Below are 14,313 nucleotides of genomic sequence, written 5' to 3'. Positions count from 1 at the left end.
GGGACGTTGTGGGCCAGTGGGCAGAGTACTTCGAAGACCTCCTCAATCCCCCCAACATGCCTTCCTTTGAAGAAGCTGAGCCTGGGGACTCTGGGTTGGGCTCTCCAATCTCTGGGGACGAGGTCGCCGAGGTGGTTGAGCAGCTCCTCAGTGGCAAGGCTCCGGGGGTGGATGAGATCCGCCCGGAGTTCCTTAAGGCTCTGGATGTTGTAGGGTTGTGTTGGCTGACGCGACTCTACAATATTGAATGGACATCGGGGGCAGTTCCCCTGGATTGGCAGACCGGGGTGGTGGTCCCCCTGTTCAAAAAGGGAGACCGGAGGGTGTGCTCCAATTATAGAGGGGTCACACTCTTAAGCCTCCCTGGCAAGGTCTATTCAGGGGTCCTGGAGAGGAGGGTCCGTCGGATAGTCGAACCTCGGATTCAGGAAGAGCAGTGTGGTTTTCGTCCTGGTCGTGGAACACTGGACCAGCTCTACACCCTCGGCAAGGTCCTGGAGGGTGCATGGGAGTTTGGGGTATGTATGGGGTACCGGGCCCTTTGATACGGGCTGTCAGGTCCCTGTATGACCGGTGTCAGAGTCTGGTCCGCATTGCCGGCAGTAAGTCGGGCTCGTTTCCGGTGAGAGTTGGACTCCGCCAGGGCTGCCCTTTGTCACCGATTCTGTTCATCACTTTCATGGACAGAATTTCTAGGTACAGCCAAGGTGTTGAGGGGATCCGATTTGGTGGCCTTAGGATCTCATCTCTGCTTTTTGCAGACGATGTGGTCCTACTGGCCTCATCAGGTCATGATCTGCAGCTCTCGCTGGAGCGGTTCGCAGCCGAGTGTGAAGCGGCCGGGATGGGGATCAGTGCCTCCAAATCCGAGGCCAGGGTCTTCAGCCAGAAGAGGGTAGAGTGCCTTCTCCGGGTCAGGGGGGGTGTCCTGCCCCAGATGGAGGAGTTCAAGTATCTCGGGATCTTGTTCACGATTGGGGGAAGAAGGGAGCGGGAGATCGACAGGCGGATTGGCGCAGCGTCTGCCGTCAAGCGGGCGCTGTACTGGTCCGTCGTGGTGAAGAGAGAGCTGAGCCATAAAGCGAAGCTCTCGATTTACCGGTCGATCTACGTTCCCACCCTCATCTATGGTCATGAGCTTTGGGTCATGACCGAAAGAACGAGATCGCGGATACAAGCGGCCGAAATGGGTTTTCTCCGTAGGGTGTCTGGGCTCTCCCTTAGAGATAGGGTGAGAAGCTCAGTCATCCGGGAGAGACTCAGAGTAGAGCCGCTGCTCCTTCACATCGAGAGGAGCCAGTTGAGGTGGCTCGGGCATCTGGTCAGGATGCCTCCTGGACGCCTCCCTGGTGAGGTGTTCCGGGCACGTCCCACCGGGAGGAGGCCCCGGGGAAGACCCAGGACACGCTGGAGGGACTATGTCTCTCGGCTGGCCTGGGAACGCCTCGGGATTCCCCCGGAAGAGCTGGAAGAAGTGGCCGGGGAGAGGGAAGTCTGGGCCTCCCTTCTGAAGCTGCTACCCCCGCGACCCGACCTCGGATAAGCGGAAGAAGATAGATGGATGGATGGATGGATGACATAAGCAGTTGAAATTTAAAAAAATAAAGATGTTTTTTTTAAAAATACATTATTTAAAAAAGTTACTGAAACTGGCTTTGAGACAAAGAAATTGTACCTTTAACTTCTTATTTTCTTAATCAGCTTTCATGGGAGTCACCACAGATGATTTCTGTAAGTTTCACAAAGATTTCTGTTCCTGGAACTAGCCAATCAGTTTTTAGTTATTTGGTTTATTTGATAGGGACAAGCACACAATTACATAGACAAACTTGACATGTGTTTATACTGTATTTCAAAATAGACCTACATAAAGAGCATTTTGCATCCCAAACCAAAATCTGTTTGGACCGTTTCTCTTTCCCGTTCTGGTCTGACTCCGCCATCTTGTTTCTATCAACGGCTCCGTTTAAAGATGACCAGCGTCGCCCTCTTCTGGGTGGCGGCCAAACTACAACACTGGCATTACGTAAAGTCGAAATTAATTGTTACAATTTCCTGGTATAACCTCATTATTTAAAGAAATTGTTCCACATTTTTTCCATGGCTGATGGGAAATTCAGCTTTATGAAGTATTGTTCTCATGTCATGGTAAAAATTATATGCAAATTAACACAAAGATTAGTTTTTTCCTTCCTTTTTTCTGTGTTACTATTACATTATTGGTAGCCTATTATTGTCATCTTACTGTCATTATTATCGTTAGTTTTATTTTTCTCTGTTTTAAAAAAATATATATAACAGATTAAGAATAATTTCTAGGTGTACATTGACAAGGAGTTGGTAATTATTCTGATGCTGTATGTCTGGTTGTTATTTACAATTCTCATTATTACTATTATTATTATCCATAGATTTTCTTGTCTTGTTACGAGTTAGTTTGTAACCATTTTGTTTATGTAATATAATTTATTTGTTGTCTCTTTAGCCCAGTCTAGGTACATGAATATTATTACATGGTTTCAGTTATAATTTTTTGGTTTATTGAGTCGGTAAGTAATATATTTCATTAAACTGAGATAAGGGGTAGGATTAAATAAATATTCACTTCTTCCTACACCTTGTCAAACAGAAAAGTGGTGGTAAACAAATTATGTTGTTCTTGGTTATGTACGCACATGTTTTCTTTGTCCTACTCAGTGCTTGTTTTCTTGTTTTTAAAAACCTGTTTGAAATAAATAAATAAATCAAATCAGGACTAAAGCATTTTTCTAAGAATTTCATCTTTTTTTATCTATTAAAGCTGCGTAAGAACACATTTCTAATAATTTCAGATTTTATAGTCTTTAATGAGCCTCGGCTTTATCCCATAATATCTGTAAAGTCACGAAACACTAATATTAGCAGCAAACTGGTGCAACCCCTGAATCCTAACACCTACCACAGGGCCTGGGGCTGCGTGTGCCTACCTTGTCTTTCCGTTTGCACACACCGCATGCGCCGAGTGAGGAGTGTGCATGTGTGTAGAAGGAGAGAGGATTATGAGTGGGAGCACTGTGGGGGGTGCACCAGCCTCCGGGGGGGAGGTGAAGTGGATTCTTCTCTCATCCATTTTTCATGGCTCTTCTCCTTTCAGATCTGCAGCCTCTGTACATGCGGCTGACGGGTCGATTCTCTTTTATCTTTAAGCATCTTTTGGGGACTTCTCCGCATGTGTCTGCTGGTGTGACGGAGGCAGGGATGGGTCAAGGTTGAAGCACGCTGTTTTTAATCAAACTCTAATGGCTACTTCACATCCCTGCCCACAAAGACGACACTCGTTTGCTGATGTTTTCTCATTTTTAATTGGATCGGGAAGCTTCATCAGCTTCCTCTGATGGTCACAGGATACCAAGTTCTAAATATTTTAGTGAAATCTATGTTTTCTGCATGGCAGATGGTTGCAACTGAAAGGAATACTATGGCGGACATGTATAAACGGTACTATTTAATAGCAGTTTTTGTCCCCAGTGGGTTAAAATTCACTCACAAAATTTAATCAAGTGTCTTTGGTCTTGTTTCTGGTGCAAATATCTTTGTACACAAGAAATAAGTCAAAACTAATTCACAAGCAACTCTTTGGCAAGATATAGGAGCTTCTTTTAAGACAATAATTCCTTAAACTCTTGTTAGTTTATAAATCATGATTGCCTCCAAGTGGTCAAATTATGATTTGTGAAAAAAATCAGAAAGTAGGTCAAGCAGTGAGTTTCACTTTCAGATTGAGAAAAGTGTATAAATGTCTGAATCAAACTACCCAACATTACTGCCTAAGCATAATCGAACTAGTGGGAGTTAAACATTTCAGTGAAACCCAAGTAAAACGGTAAAGAATGAGTACATGAGTGAAAATAGTGCAAAGAAATCCTATGAGCTGGATAACTGAGTCCAAATCAACTTTCATGTTTTGATCTCTCCTATCTTCATCTCAAGCTTTATTGCGTTGGATTTTTTTTTTTTTAGATACATTTACTTAACATAACGGTGGGGGTAATAACTTTAAAATACTTATCATGTAACCTGATTTAACCTGCTGAAAACATTTGATCAGATTTTATAATCTACAGTAGGTTGTTGGTTGAATGCCAGCTCTACGCCTCTCACAGTGTTGAAGATAACTTATATTTAGAACTGCTGCATTGTTATGTTGAATTTCCATTGGTTTATTTGGAGGTATCCACCTTATTCATGGGAGGCTTACTGGGGAAACGATCATGGGTCTTACTTCCGGCTCCCACCGGAAGTAGCAGTATTTCACTGTAATTTGTAGGGTTTTTTGCTAATCTATATTCATGATGGTAGTTACGTGTCTCTTTTCGGTTATAATACAATATTTAGTGGAACTTGTTCACGGACACACCGTCTGCTATCAGAGAGCTGCTCAGTACAGAGGATCGTAATTACGAGTTTAATCACGGGGAGCAACAGGAACACAGCTTTAAGTTTAGTAAAGAAATGACAGTGAATTAGCGGCGCTGCTAGCAGCTCGTTTCCCTGAAGAACTGACAGTAATAAAGAGAAAAGTAAAGAAGCTGGTCAGAGATCTGAGCTGCTGTTTTGCGCCGACAGTGTAAAACAGCAGAACTACATAATATTCGCTTGGTGTGATGTGAATTTAATTTTTCGTTTGCATTTAAAACATAATAGAGTTCATGATCTGAGTCTGTATCATTATGTTTTGGGCCAGGAACAATTTTTTAAAAGACAAAATAAAATATCTGGGTTCATTTAGTCTCATCACAACCAGAACCTCGAGGTTCTCTGTTGCTGAGTGTCGCTGCAAATCAGCGGAGAAATGACCGCAGCTGCTGCGCTCCAGACCGCAATATGGAGAATCTCCCCACTGGATCAGAACCGGACCGAACCGAACCACACATTAACCTGTTATAGAGAGCAACTTGCCACTGGAAATGATAAGATGCCCTTGTGGAGCTCAGGTAACTGCTGTGCTGTTCGTAGCTGTTCTCTAATAATCAGACCAAGTTTAGTTTGTGGCAGCAACAGGTGTGTCTTGAACGGCTCCCAAAACAAAAGCGGTAGTTTTTATCACCTGCCGACAAGCAAGGAAACAAAAAGAATGTATCTTAAAATTCTAAAGTTGAACAGAGAACCCAAAATGTTTTACGTGTGCCCATTTCATTGTGTGGATAAAAAGCTAAGGGAAGAAAACCCGCAGCTGAGTCAGTGAAGTAGCTAACTATGCTAGTCCGGGTTGTTTGCGGCCATTTCTTCAAGTCGCCATCCCTCCCCGCATTAGCTACAGGTTGCGGTAAAACAATATTGCCACATGTAAGATGTGATAGCTGGAGTTCCCACATATTTTATAGCCTAAAGCCTCTGTTGAAAGCCGGTTAGCGAGTTGCTAACATGTAAACAAATGGCGGTTCCGGTTAGCGGCGGAAATCGCGCCCATAAATCACGCAAAGCCTCATGGGGGATAGGAATAAGGTTGTAATATTTATGATTTAACTGATAACTTTTAATTGATTTAACAAGCAACTCTGGTAATCTGCAAATGCAGATAAAAAACAGAAGTCATTCTCGCTTTATTCTCTGTCCTTGGAAAATAAAAAAATTATTGTAGCAACAATTCAAAGAAACTCTTAACGAACGGTTTAAAGCTTGGAGACAAAAAGCAAAGGTGTGCACCGTACCTGGCAGCTGAGGAATGAAGCTTTTCCGGAAAGGTTACGGATAAACAACCCCGTCAGCGCAAACTCCAGTAGCTTTTAACCTCCCTCCTGCATATGCTTTTATACGGAAATTTTTAGAACGTTTTAAACTAGAAGGAGAAGAGAGCAAGATTTTAACTAATCATCGTTTTATTATTTCTGTTGTGCAGGACCGGGAACCAGTGACTCCAGTGCGCGGCCTCCTGTACGGAGACGCCTCCACCGTTTGGCGCAACGTGAGCCATCCCGTCCTTCCAAACAGACTCCAGGACCTGTCATGGATGGTGGCTCATGGGATCCTGCCGGTCAGAGCCGTCATGCACTCCCGCGGCATGTCTGCAACGGCCATCTGCCCCCGACCCGGTTGTGGCGCGCCGGAGTCGGTGAGGCACCTGCTGTGGGAGTGCAGCGCTGCTGTGGACCTGTGGGCGAAAGCCGGCTCCTTGCAATTCCCACACTTGCCAGCAAGGGAGGTCCTCCATGCACAGCTAGTGCTGTAAGGGGTGAGCCAGCTGACAATAAAGAAAAAGGACTTTGCTGAGATGTGGCTCACCCTCGCCACCATCAAAGACGCCATTTGGACCTCCAGAAACTTGCTGGTGAGCAGGCGCAGGCAGATGCCCCCCGTGGCTGTGATCCGGATGGCGGCAGCAAAAAGAGCAACATCAAGGGCTGCAGGTGGCGCGCCAAGGACACAGCCACCAAGAAGAATCGCCTGCGCCTCCGTGGACGAAGGAGCCGGCGCTCCACGAGCAGAGGTCCAAGCAGCGGCGGCCTGGCTCTCCGGGTGAGGCAGGAGGGAAGGAGCTTCAGGGCAGGTTTCCCCTCTGAGCACCAAGTGCTGTCTGGAAGGACGGGACGGCCCCGGACTTTGGAAGGAGTCACCCCGGTCCTGCTCAACTTTTAACCCACAGAGATTTTGTATTTTATATTCTTGTTCTTAGCTTCTTTTAGTCTGAACTAATGATTTTGTAAGTTCCTGAAAAATTTCTGTATAACTGCAATAATGTAATTTTTAATGTTTACAGTAACAATAAAAATTTTTCGAAAGAAAAAAAAACCCCGTCAGCGCAAAGGTTGTTGGCCGGTTGCAACGATTCAGCGCGTTGTGGAGAAAGTGGATGCAGAAGAAGAGTTTTCATGCAGCAACACGATGCGAGGAAGCCATTAAATTACAGTGGTGATTACAGTTAACCCACATTGTTTTTTTTTTATTTTATATATTTTCCATTATCACACTTCAGCCATTTAAAATCTGGATCATCAGGTGTTAGTTTGCACATAATAAAATCGCCATGACAACTGAGATGTGATATACTAAAGGCCGCTTGGTAATGAATTACATTTAAATGTTTATGAAATGCTCGGATCTGAAATGATGAGTGTCGGTCATTCCGACCCAACGCCAATTCAAACCATTGGACTTTAAATGACGGCACGTCACAACGGATGAAATGTACAGGAGAGGATTAGGGCTGAAGGGTTAGAATTTGAGTTCAGACTGAGATTAAAGGCAGAATTATGAGGTAAAAGTCAGAATTCTGAGAAAAGTCAGAATTTGGAGAGCAAAGTCAGATAAATTTTGAGATTAAAAACAAAATCCTCAAAAAAGTCAGATTTTTCAGATTAAATTAGGAAATTCTGAGGAAAAAAGTCAGAATTCTGAAATTAAATTCTGGTTTCTGAGATTAAAGTCAGAATTCGGAGATCAAACTCAGAAGAATTTTGAGATTAAAATCAAAATTCTGAAAAAAGTCAGATTTTTAAGGTTAAATTTGTAAATTCTGAGGAAAAAAAATCAGAATTAAAGTCATCTTTTTTTCCAGTGATCTTAATCCTCTTCTGCAGAAAAGCGGTTGTGACTACCAGCAGAGTTTGAGGTTTTATTGAAATGATATTTCATGAGAGTTAACAGGCTCAAACATAAGAACTAGAAGCCTGATGATAACAGGAGCTTACAGAAAACACTGACAGGATAATGCACAATTAAATTACAATAATTAAAATTTGAATTTAGTTTTGGTCGTTACCAGAGTGATGCATCATCCTTCCCTTGATGCCTCATATTCAGTTAACATCTCTCTGGGAATCAACTTATTGGTGCTGAAATTCAATGTTTCGTCTGTAAAACTCAGCAAATTGTGCATTTGGGAAACGTGTGTTAGGATCCAGATCAGGCTGTATGAGGACAGGCAGTTTCCGCCGTGTGAGACGTGCAGTCAACACAAACGCCGAGGCGTACCCCTGTTTTACCCTCATGTTCTGCTCCGCTGGAAACACCGCGAGTGTTTTTGTCTCTTCTCGTGCAGACAGCTCAGACTTCGCCCAGTTCAAGCAGCTGCTGCTGAGACGAAAGAGAAAACTGAAAGACGTTTACAAACTGACTGGAAATGAATAGTTGGGCTCTAGGAAACCTGAACCTCATCCTATAACCACACACACAATTATACATAAGAAAGGAGAGAAATAAAGCAGGTGTTAACCGGTAGGACGAGTTGTTGACATTTTAAACTGATGGTCTTGATTTTCCTGTTTACGTTTGGGAACCTTTAGCCTTGCAGCTAGCAGAGAAAAAATAACGAGCTGTCTGAAAAGTCGCTCTGAGTTTAAGAGAGTATGGATATTTAACCTCTTTCATCGTTTCTTCTTTTCGTTAATCTCAAAGATCAAATTAAATCCTCAGATTTTGTTGAAGCTTTGAGGAACCAGAATGATCAAAACACAGAAGAAATCTGTTAAAAATCACAAGTTCTCCTGAGCCTTTCACTTTGTTTTCTTTTACAAGCAAAGAAAATATGCATGTAAACAACATGAAAAGAAAATAAAGATTCAATAAAAAATTTTTATTAGAAATTTTAGAATTCTGGGAAAAAAGTCTGAATTCTCAGATTAAAGACAGAATTTAATCTGACATTAATTTCACAAATCTGACAGATTTCATATTGAATCTTTCAATACTTTTTGAATCTATGCACTATAAATCTTGAACAAACTTCCAGAAAAGCAGCAAAACAGCTGAAACACTGACTTTCTTTAAATCGAGGATAACAACTGCACCTGTTTAGAGTTGCTCTTGAACCAAAATAATGTAAAATTGCTCAACATATTTAACGTGTATTGATGATTTTAACGACAAAATGCAATGCCTGTCACTGGTTTTCACATTTGTTGACTGTTTGGTGTATTTGTGATGTTTGTATGTCTTCATAAAAATGTGATATACAAATAAACTTGATTTGTCTTCAAAAAAAATCCCTTTTGGCAAAAAAAAAAGACAGGCCAATATTCTAGGAAGGTGAACTAGTTGCCATATATAAAAACATATAAACCACATAAGAAGATAATATGTTGATAAATACATCACACGTTAAAAAGCACAGCTCCTTGCCTTGTGTTTAGGATCTGATTTGCATACAGATGGCGTGTGGCCGCTGAAATCGTCCCGGCTTTGTGCTTCACGCTGCAAAGGTAGTTATTGGATCTTGACTTGAGCATCAAAGGGGCAGCAGGTTTTAGGTCCCACCTGTGAATGGAGCGCATTCAGAAAGAGAGGCCTGGTAATCCATCTGCTGCAGAGACACACTCACACACATCCAGATGGTCTCTGGAGGACTCGGCCATCCCATGTGTCCAGTTACAACATGAAAGCAGCGGAGAGGCAATTTAAGGAAATACCCATCCACCCATGTCCGCCGCCCACATAGGAACGACGCAAACTGTTGATCACTTCAAGGATGAGCCTCATTAGAGATGTAACACAGTAAATGACTGGTTCTGCTTTGAAAATCAAACTTCATTCTGTCGTTTGCTTTCTCTCTGAAATGTTCACCTTAAATCTGCTGAGATAAATATCTTCCTGTTGGATCAGATGTGTTGTATGAAAGGCAGGCTGCAGTTTCATTCAGCTCCAAGGAGCGTATTAGTTTCAGCTCATTGATCACCAGCTGCCCTGCAGCAGCAAGAAGCAGGAAGTTAGCAGCTCGCAGCAGAGCGGAGCGCGGCGGCCGCCGTTCATCAGACAGACGAAGCCCTGAGGTGAACGATCCACAGAGTTAGTTTTCACTCATTCACACGAGAACACGACGGCGGGTTAAAGGGCCGTGTGGATACAAACAAAGGAGGAGGACATATCCACCAAAACATTTCCTTTTTTTAAAAAATCTCAAATTTCTGAGTTTGGAAAGTCAAAATGTTTTCAACTTTTGAAGCTCAGAAAATTTCCAAAAGTCAATAATTTTTAAAAGATTTTTCTCCCACATTTCTGAGATCAATCTCAAAATTTCTGAAATTAATCAAAAAATTTTTTGTTGTTTTAATTCACAAATGTTCAACTTTTTAGATGCAGAAATTTCCAGGTTTTCTCTTGAAAATTTCTGAAGTTAATCTCAAATTTCTGAGATTTTTTTTCTACCAGATTTTCAAGTTTTTAGACACAGAATTTTCCAAGTTTGTTCTTGAAAACTTCTGGAATTAATCTCAAATATTTTTGTGTTTATTCACAAATCATCAACTTTTTAGACCCAGAAATTTCTGAGTTTTTTCTTGAAAAATTATGAAAATAATCTCAAATTTCTGAGTTTTTTGCTACCAGATTTTCAAGTTTTTAGACGCAAATTTTTCCAAGTTTGTTCTTGAACATTTCTGAAATTAATCTAAAACATTTTTTTCAAACAATTTTTCAACTTTTCAAACTCAGAAATGTCTAAGATTTTTCTAGAGGATTTCTAAGATGAAAATTTCTAGCAGTCATGCATGCCCTCATACGCTGCCGTAAGAGAATAACCTCATCATATGAAAGTATTTTATTTCCAGACCAGAACGACAGAAAACATCTTATTTTGCAAAGGTTTGCACTAAGTCTTACATGTAGAGAAAGCCTTAATAGTAATTATTATCTTCTCACGTGCACAAAAATAAAATAGCTAAAAAATAAAACTGATATTGAAGATAAAATTAAGTTTCAACTTATTTTTTATGCCAACTGGAGTAAATATTTGGTCTGAATTTCAACATCTTTCTTTCTTTTTAGACATTTTAATTCTCAGTTTCTTTTTTAAGTAAAAAAAAAAAAATAATAACACACTCCAGCTTTTGCCCGAACCTGTTGTTCTTGTTACTCTTCTCGTCTTATTGACTCTGTCAGTGATAATGAGTTCAAAAGCTTCACGTGAACACAAAATTTAAAAAAAACTGCCATCTTGTCGTGTTTTGTCAAGTGTAGCATGACGAGCAAAACAAGTTTAGAAGTAGAAGAAAATTTATGCATGACCTTGTCACTGTCCGGGTGTTGGGACGGTATAGAGGTGGTACATTTTAAAAGAGGTAACCCATAAAATCTTTTTTATACTGGGAGAACAGGATAAGTTGATACCTGGGCGTTTACATGCATTATTCAAGATTTTTCCACATTATTTTTTTGATTTTGTGCAAGAAACTACAAAATATACATTCATATACAGTTTGAAGCTTCATAGTGCAATGTCAAAAATACCGTACAGCAATTTTCTGTACAGATTTCAATTCCAATGAGAAGGATTGAAGATAAAATGTACACCATCTTGGTGTTTTCCTGAACAACTGCTATAATTGTGTTTCCACAGGTGCAGATGTTGCTCTGCAAGTTGGTGGAGGCAAATCTGCATGAACAGGGAGGTAAACGTTTTGTAGACAATGGCCGTTGAACAAGTAGGGCGGCTAATAAAACATCTTCAGTAAAAAACAAAACATCAATGAAGGAATCTTCACACAGTAAAAGGACTGGACAAAACAAGATATAATGAGATTTATCTCTTCAGAAGTCTAAGCTGCACCAACAACTTCAAATTAGTTTTCTAAAAATGAGTGAATGAGCAAAAATAGACACATTTTGGTTGAATTAAAGCTCCAGTGAGACGAGAAAGCGCCACCATCAGTTAGGATTTGGCCCAGATTTTGGCTTGTATCTTGTGCCAGAGTTATGAGGAAGAAAGATCAACAAAGACTTTTCTCATCAGTTTAGTTAAGTAAAAGTTAAAACCACAAAACAATGTTTGTCCAGCCCTCAGAGGGTGCTGTGCCTTGCAAGAGTACTTTCCCTAATTTTGTCAAGTTAAAATAACAAATTTTACAGTATTTACTTGAGATTTTATGTGGGAGACCAAAGCAAAAAAGTTCAAACTTGTTTTTAAAAGTTACAAATGCTATAAAATTTATCATAAAGTCCCTTTACTACTCATACTTTGGTTAGAGAACAAAAAGCATCATAAAGACAGCAAAAAAATTACTAATTATAATGCATTATAATCTAATTAATATCGTAAATTCAATCTGTTATCTGGAAATTAAAATAATATGGCACAACTGCAAACCTACCAAGATGTGTTGGTCCATCTAACGGTGGCTGGAAGAAACATACGTCACAAAGCTGTTATACAAAAAATTGACTCAAGTAAACACTCAACATTTTGTAGATCTTCGTTTAAAAAAAAAGTTTGAAGGGTATTAATAATTCCGCAACGTCCTGTTCAGCAAGACGTTTCATTTAAGCATTCAGACTTCCTCCAATCAGCGAATACAAGTGTACGATGACGTCAATTTTCTGCGCTGTTTTAGAATTGTAGTCCGCCTGTAGTTTTTAGTAACCGCAGCGGAGGAAGTGAACGAAGCCGTTCAAGTCCGTGATGGTCACGTTTCTAAATATTGAGTCAACATCAACAGCCATCTTGTTGAACTCAACACGCCTCTCTTCGCGGCGGAGGCCGGTTGGTTACAGCGCAGGCAATTTCCGGTAAGCATTACATGCGTCACGGCTAAACGTTAGCATTTGGGACAAATTCAAAAACTTAAACAAAGGCCACATCTACAAGAAGCAATCATTCCTCAAAAGCCGAGAGTCCAGCCCATTTGTACAAACAAAGCATATAACAGGTGACTGTTTTTTGCCCGATCAGTGTATTTCATAAAATTTTTAATTACATATTATTTAATTTCCTTTTGAGAGTAATAAAGGATTTCTGAATTTTGAATTTAATTTAATTTTAATTTGTCTTAAATAATCAAATCTAACCTTCTGATTGGCTGCAAGGCAAATTTAACAGGCTGCTCCTCAAGCACAAAATGGCCAAATTTCTGTCAAGAAAATGACTGAAGATTTGGAGCTCACTGCTGCAAAAACAAGCAAACAAAAAAACTACAAACTGGCTGACTAAAATCAGAAGGTATGAGGCACAATTTTTGCTAAAATATGCATATAAATATATGTGTGTGTGTGTATTACTTAAAAGTATTTAAAAAGGTGAGTAACAAACATTGTGCAATGGGGTACCCCGGCCAGAAGCTAATGCTATATGCTAACTGTACCAACTTGAAAACATTTCATACATGTTGAACTCAAATAAACTGTCCCTTTTTTCTGATTATGTTCTCAGAACATAATAATCTTTTCTTGTGTTTGCGACAATGACGGTTCTGATAACGTTCTTCCACACTAAATCCCCTCTGGCCATATGAGTGAATCCCACTTTCAATTCTGGGAAAGTTATCAAGATCTGGTTCATCAGAACTGACACTTGCACTGCCTTATCTTCACTGTGGGATTCTTTGAGCGATTGAGTCGTCCCGTTTTTCCGATACACATCTTGCTTTTATCTGATCAGGTTGTTTCTTTAAGACACTTTCAATATCAACAGAAAAACCGCAGAAAGATGTATGTCAAAGCAGTGATGTGTTGAAGATCTTAACCGCAGAAACCTCTAACTATCTTGTTCTCTTAGATGTTTATCTCTTTGATTCACATTTAAAGCTACAAATCTTTTCCAGGATTCAAGCTGTATAATAATTCATTAAAATGAGTTATAAGAAGGGAGTTTATTGGTTAAAATTGTTGTATTTAATGTCACTTAATGGTGATTCTCACCACTTTTATATTTAGCTACTGAAAAAGAGATATTTACCATTAAATAATACACATAAGTCTTAAAAGGTTGTCCAATTTGGAGGTTCATGTAAGAAAGAGCAATTCAGGTCTTTTGTTTGTCCTTTAAGCTACATTTTAAGATGAGGTTTAAGTGGCTAGACAGATATTTTTTGTATGTAAAATAGGCATTTATCGTATCGTTTATCATTTATCTTGATAAAAATTCTGATTTATTGTTGCCACGATAATTCCTAATTTTAAAAAACAACAAATCCGTTTGTATTGTTAGTTGTACTATTTTTTCCCCACCGTTTATTCAATGAGAGTATCAATAAATATTGATAAATGCAGTTAGTGTGATCAGCTTAGTGATAAAAATCACATTAATGTATGTGACTGGTGTCTTAAAGAAGCGTATAACTAGCAGGGGTATTTGTCAATAGCAGTATTTGTGTTTGTGGGGCTATGATTGCTGTGCAGTCACAGCCATTCCTAAAACATAAGTAATAAATAGTTCTTATTGTCATTTTTAACGTTATCACGATAGTGCCACAAAATATCGTGCTAAAAGTTTAAGACTTTGGTCCATGACAAACTGCTAAACGTAAAATAATCGGGGCCGAGTTCTTTCTTTTAAAAAAACAGAATATTCAGTGTTTGAAAACAATATAAAGACTTTCCGTAAATTATAAATAATGACGGGGCACACGG

Source organism: Xiphophorus hellerii, chromosome 15 (assembly GCF_003331165.1).
Source record: "Xiphophorus hellerii strain 12219 chromosome 15, Xiphophorus_hellerii-4.1, whole genome shotgun sequence".
Lineage (NCBI taxonomy): Eukaryota > Metazoa > Chordata > Actinopteri > Cyprinodontiformes > Poeciliidae > Xiphophorus > Xiphophorus hellerii.
This window is presented reverse-complemented; position numbering follows the sequence as displayed.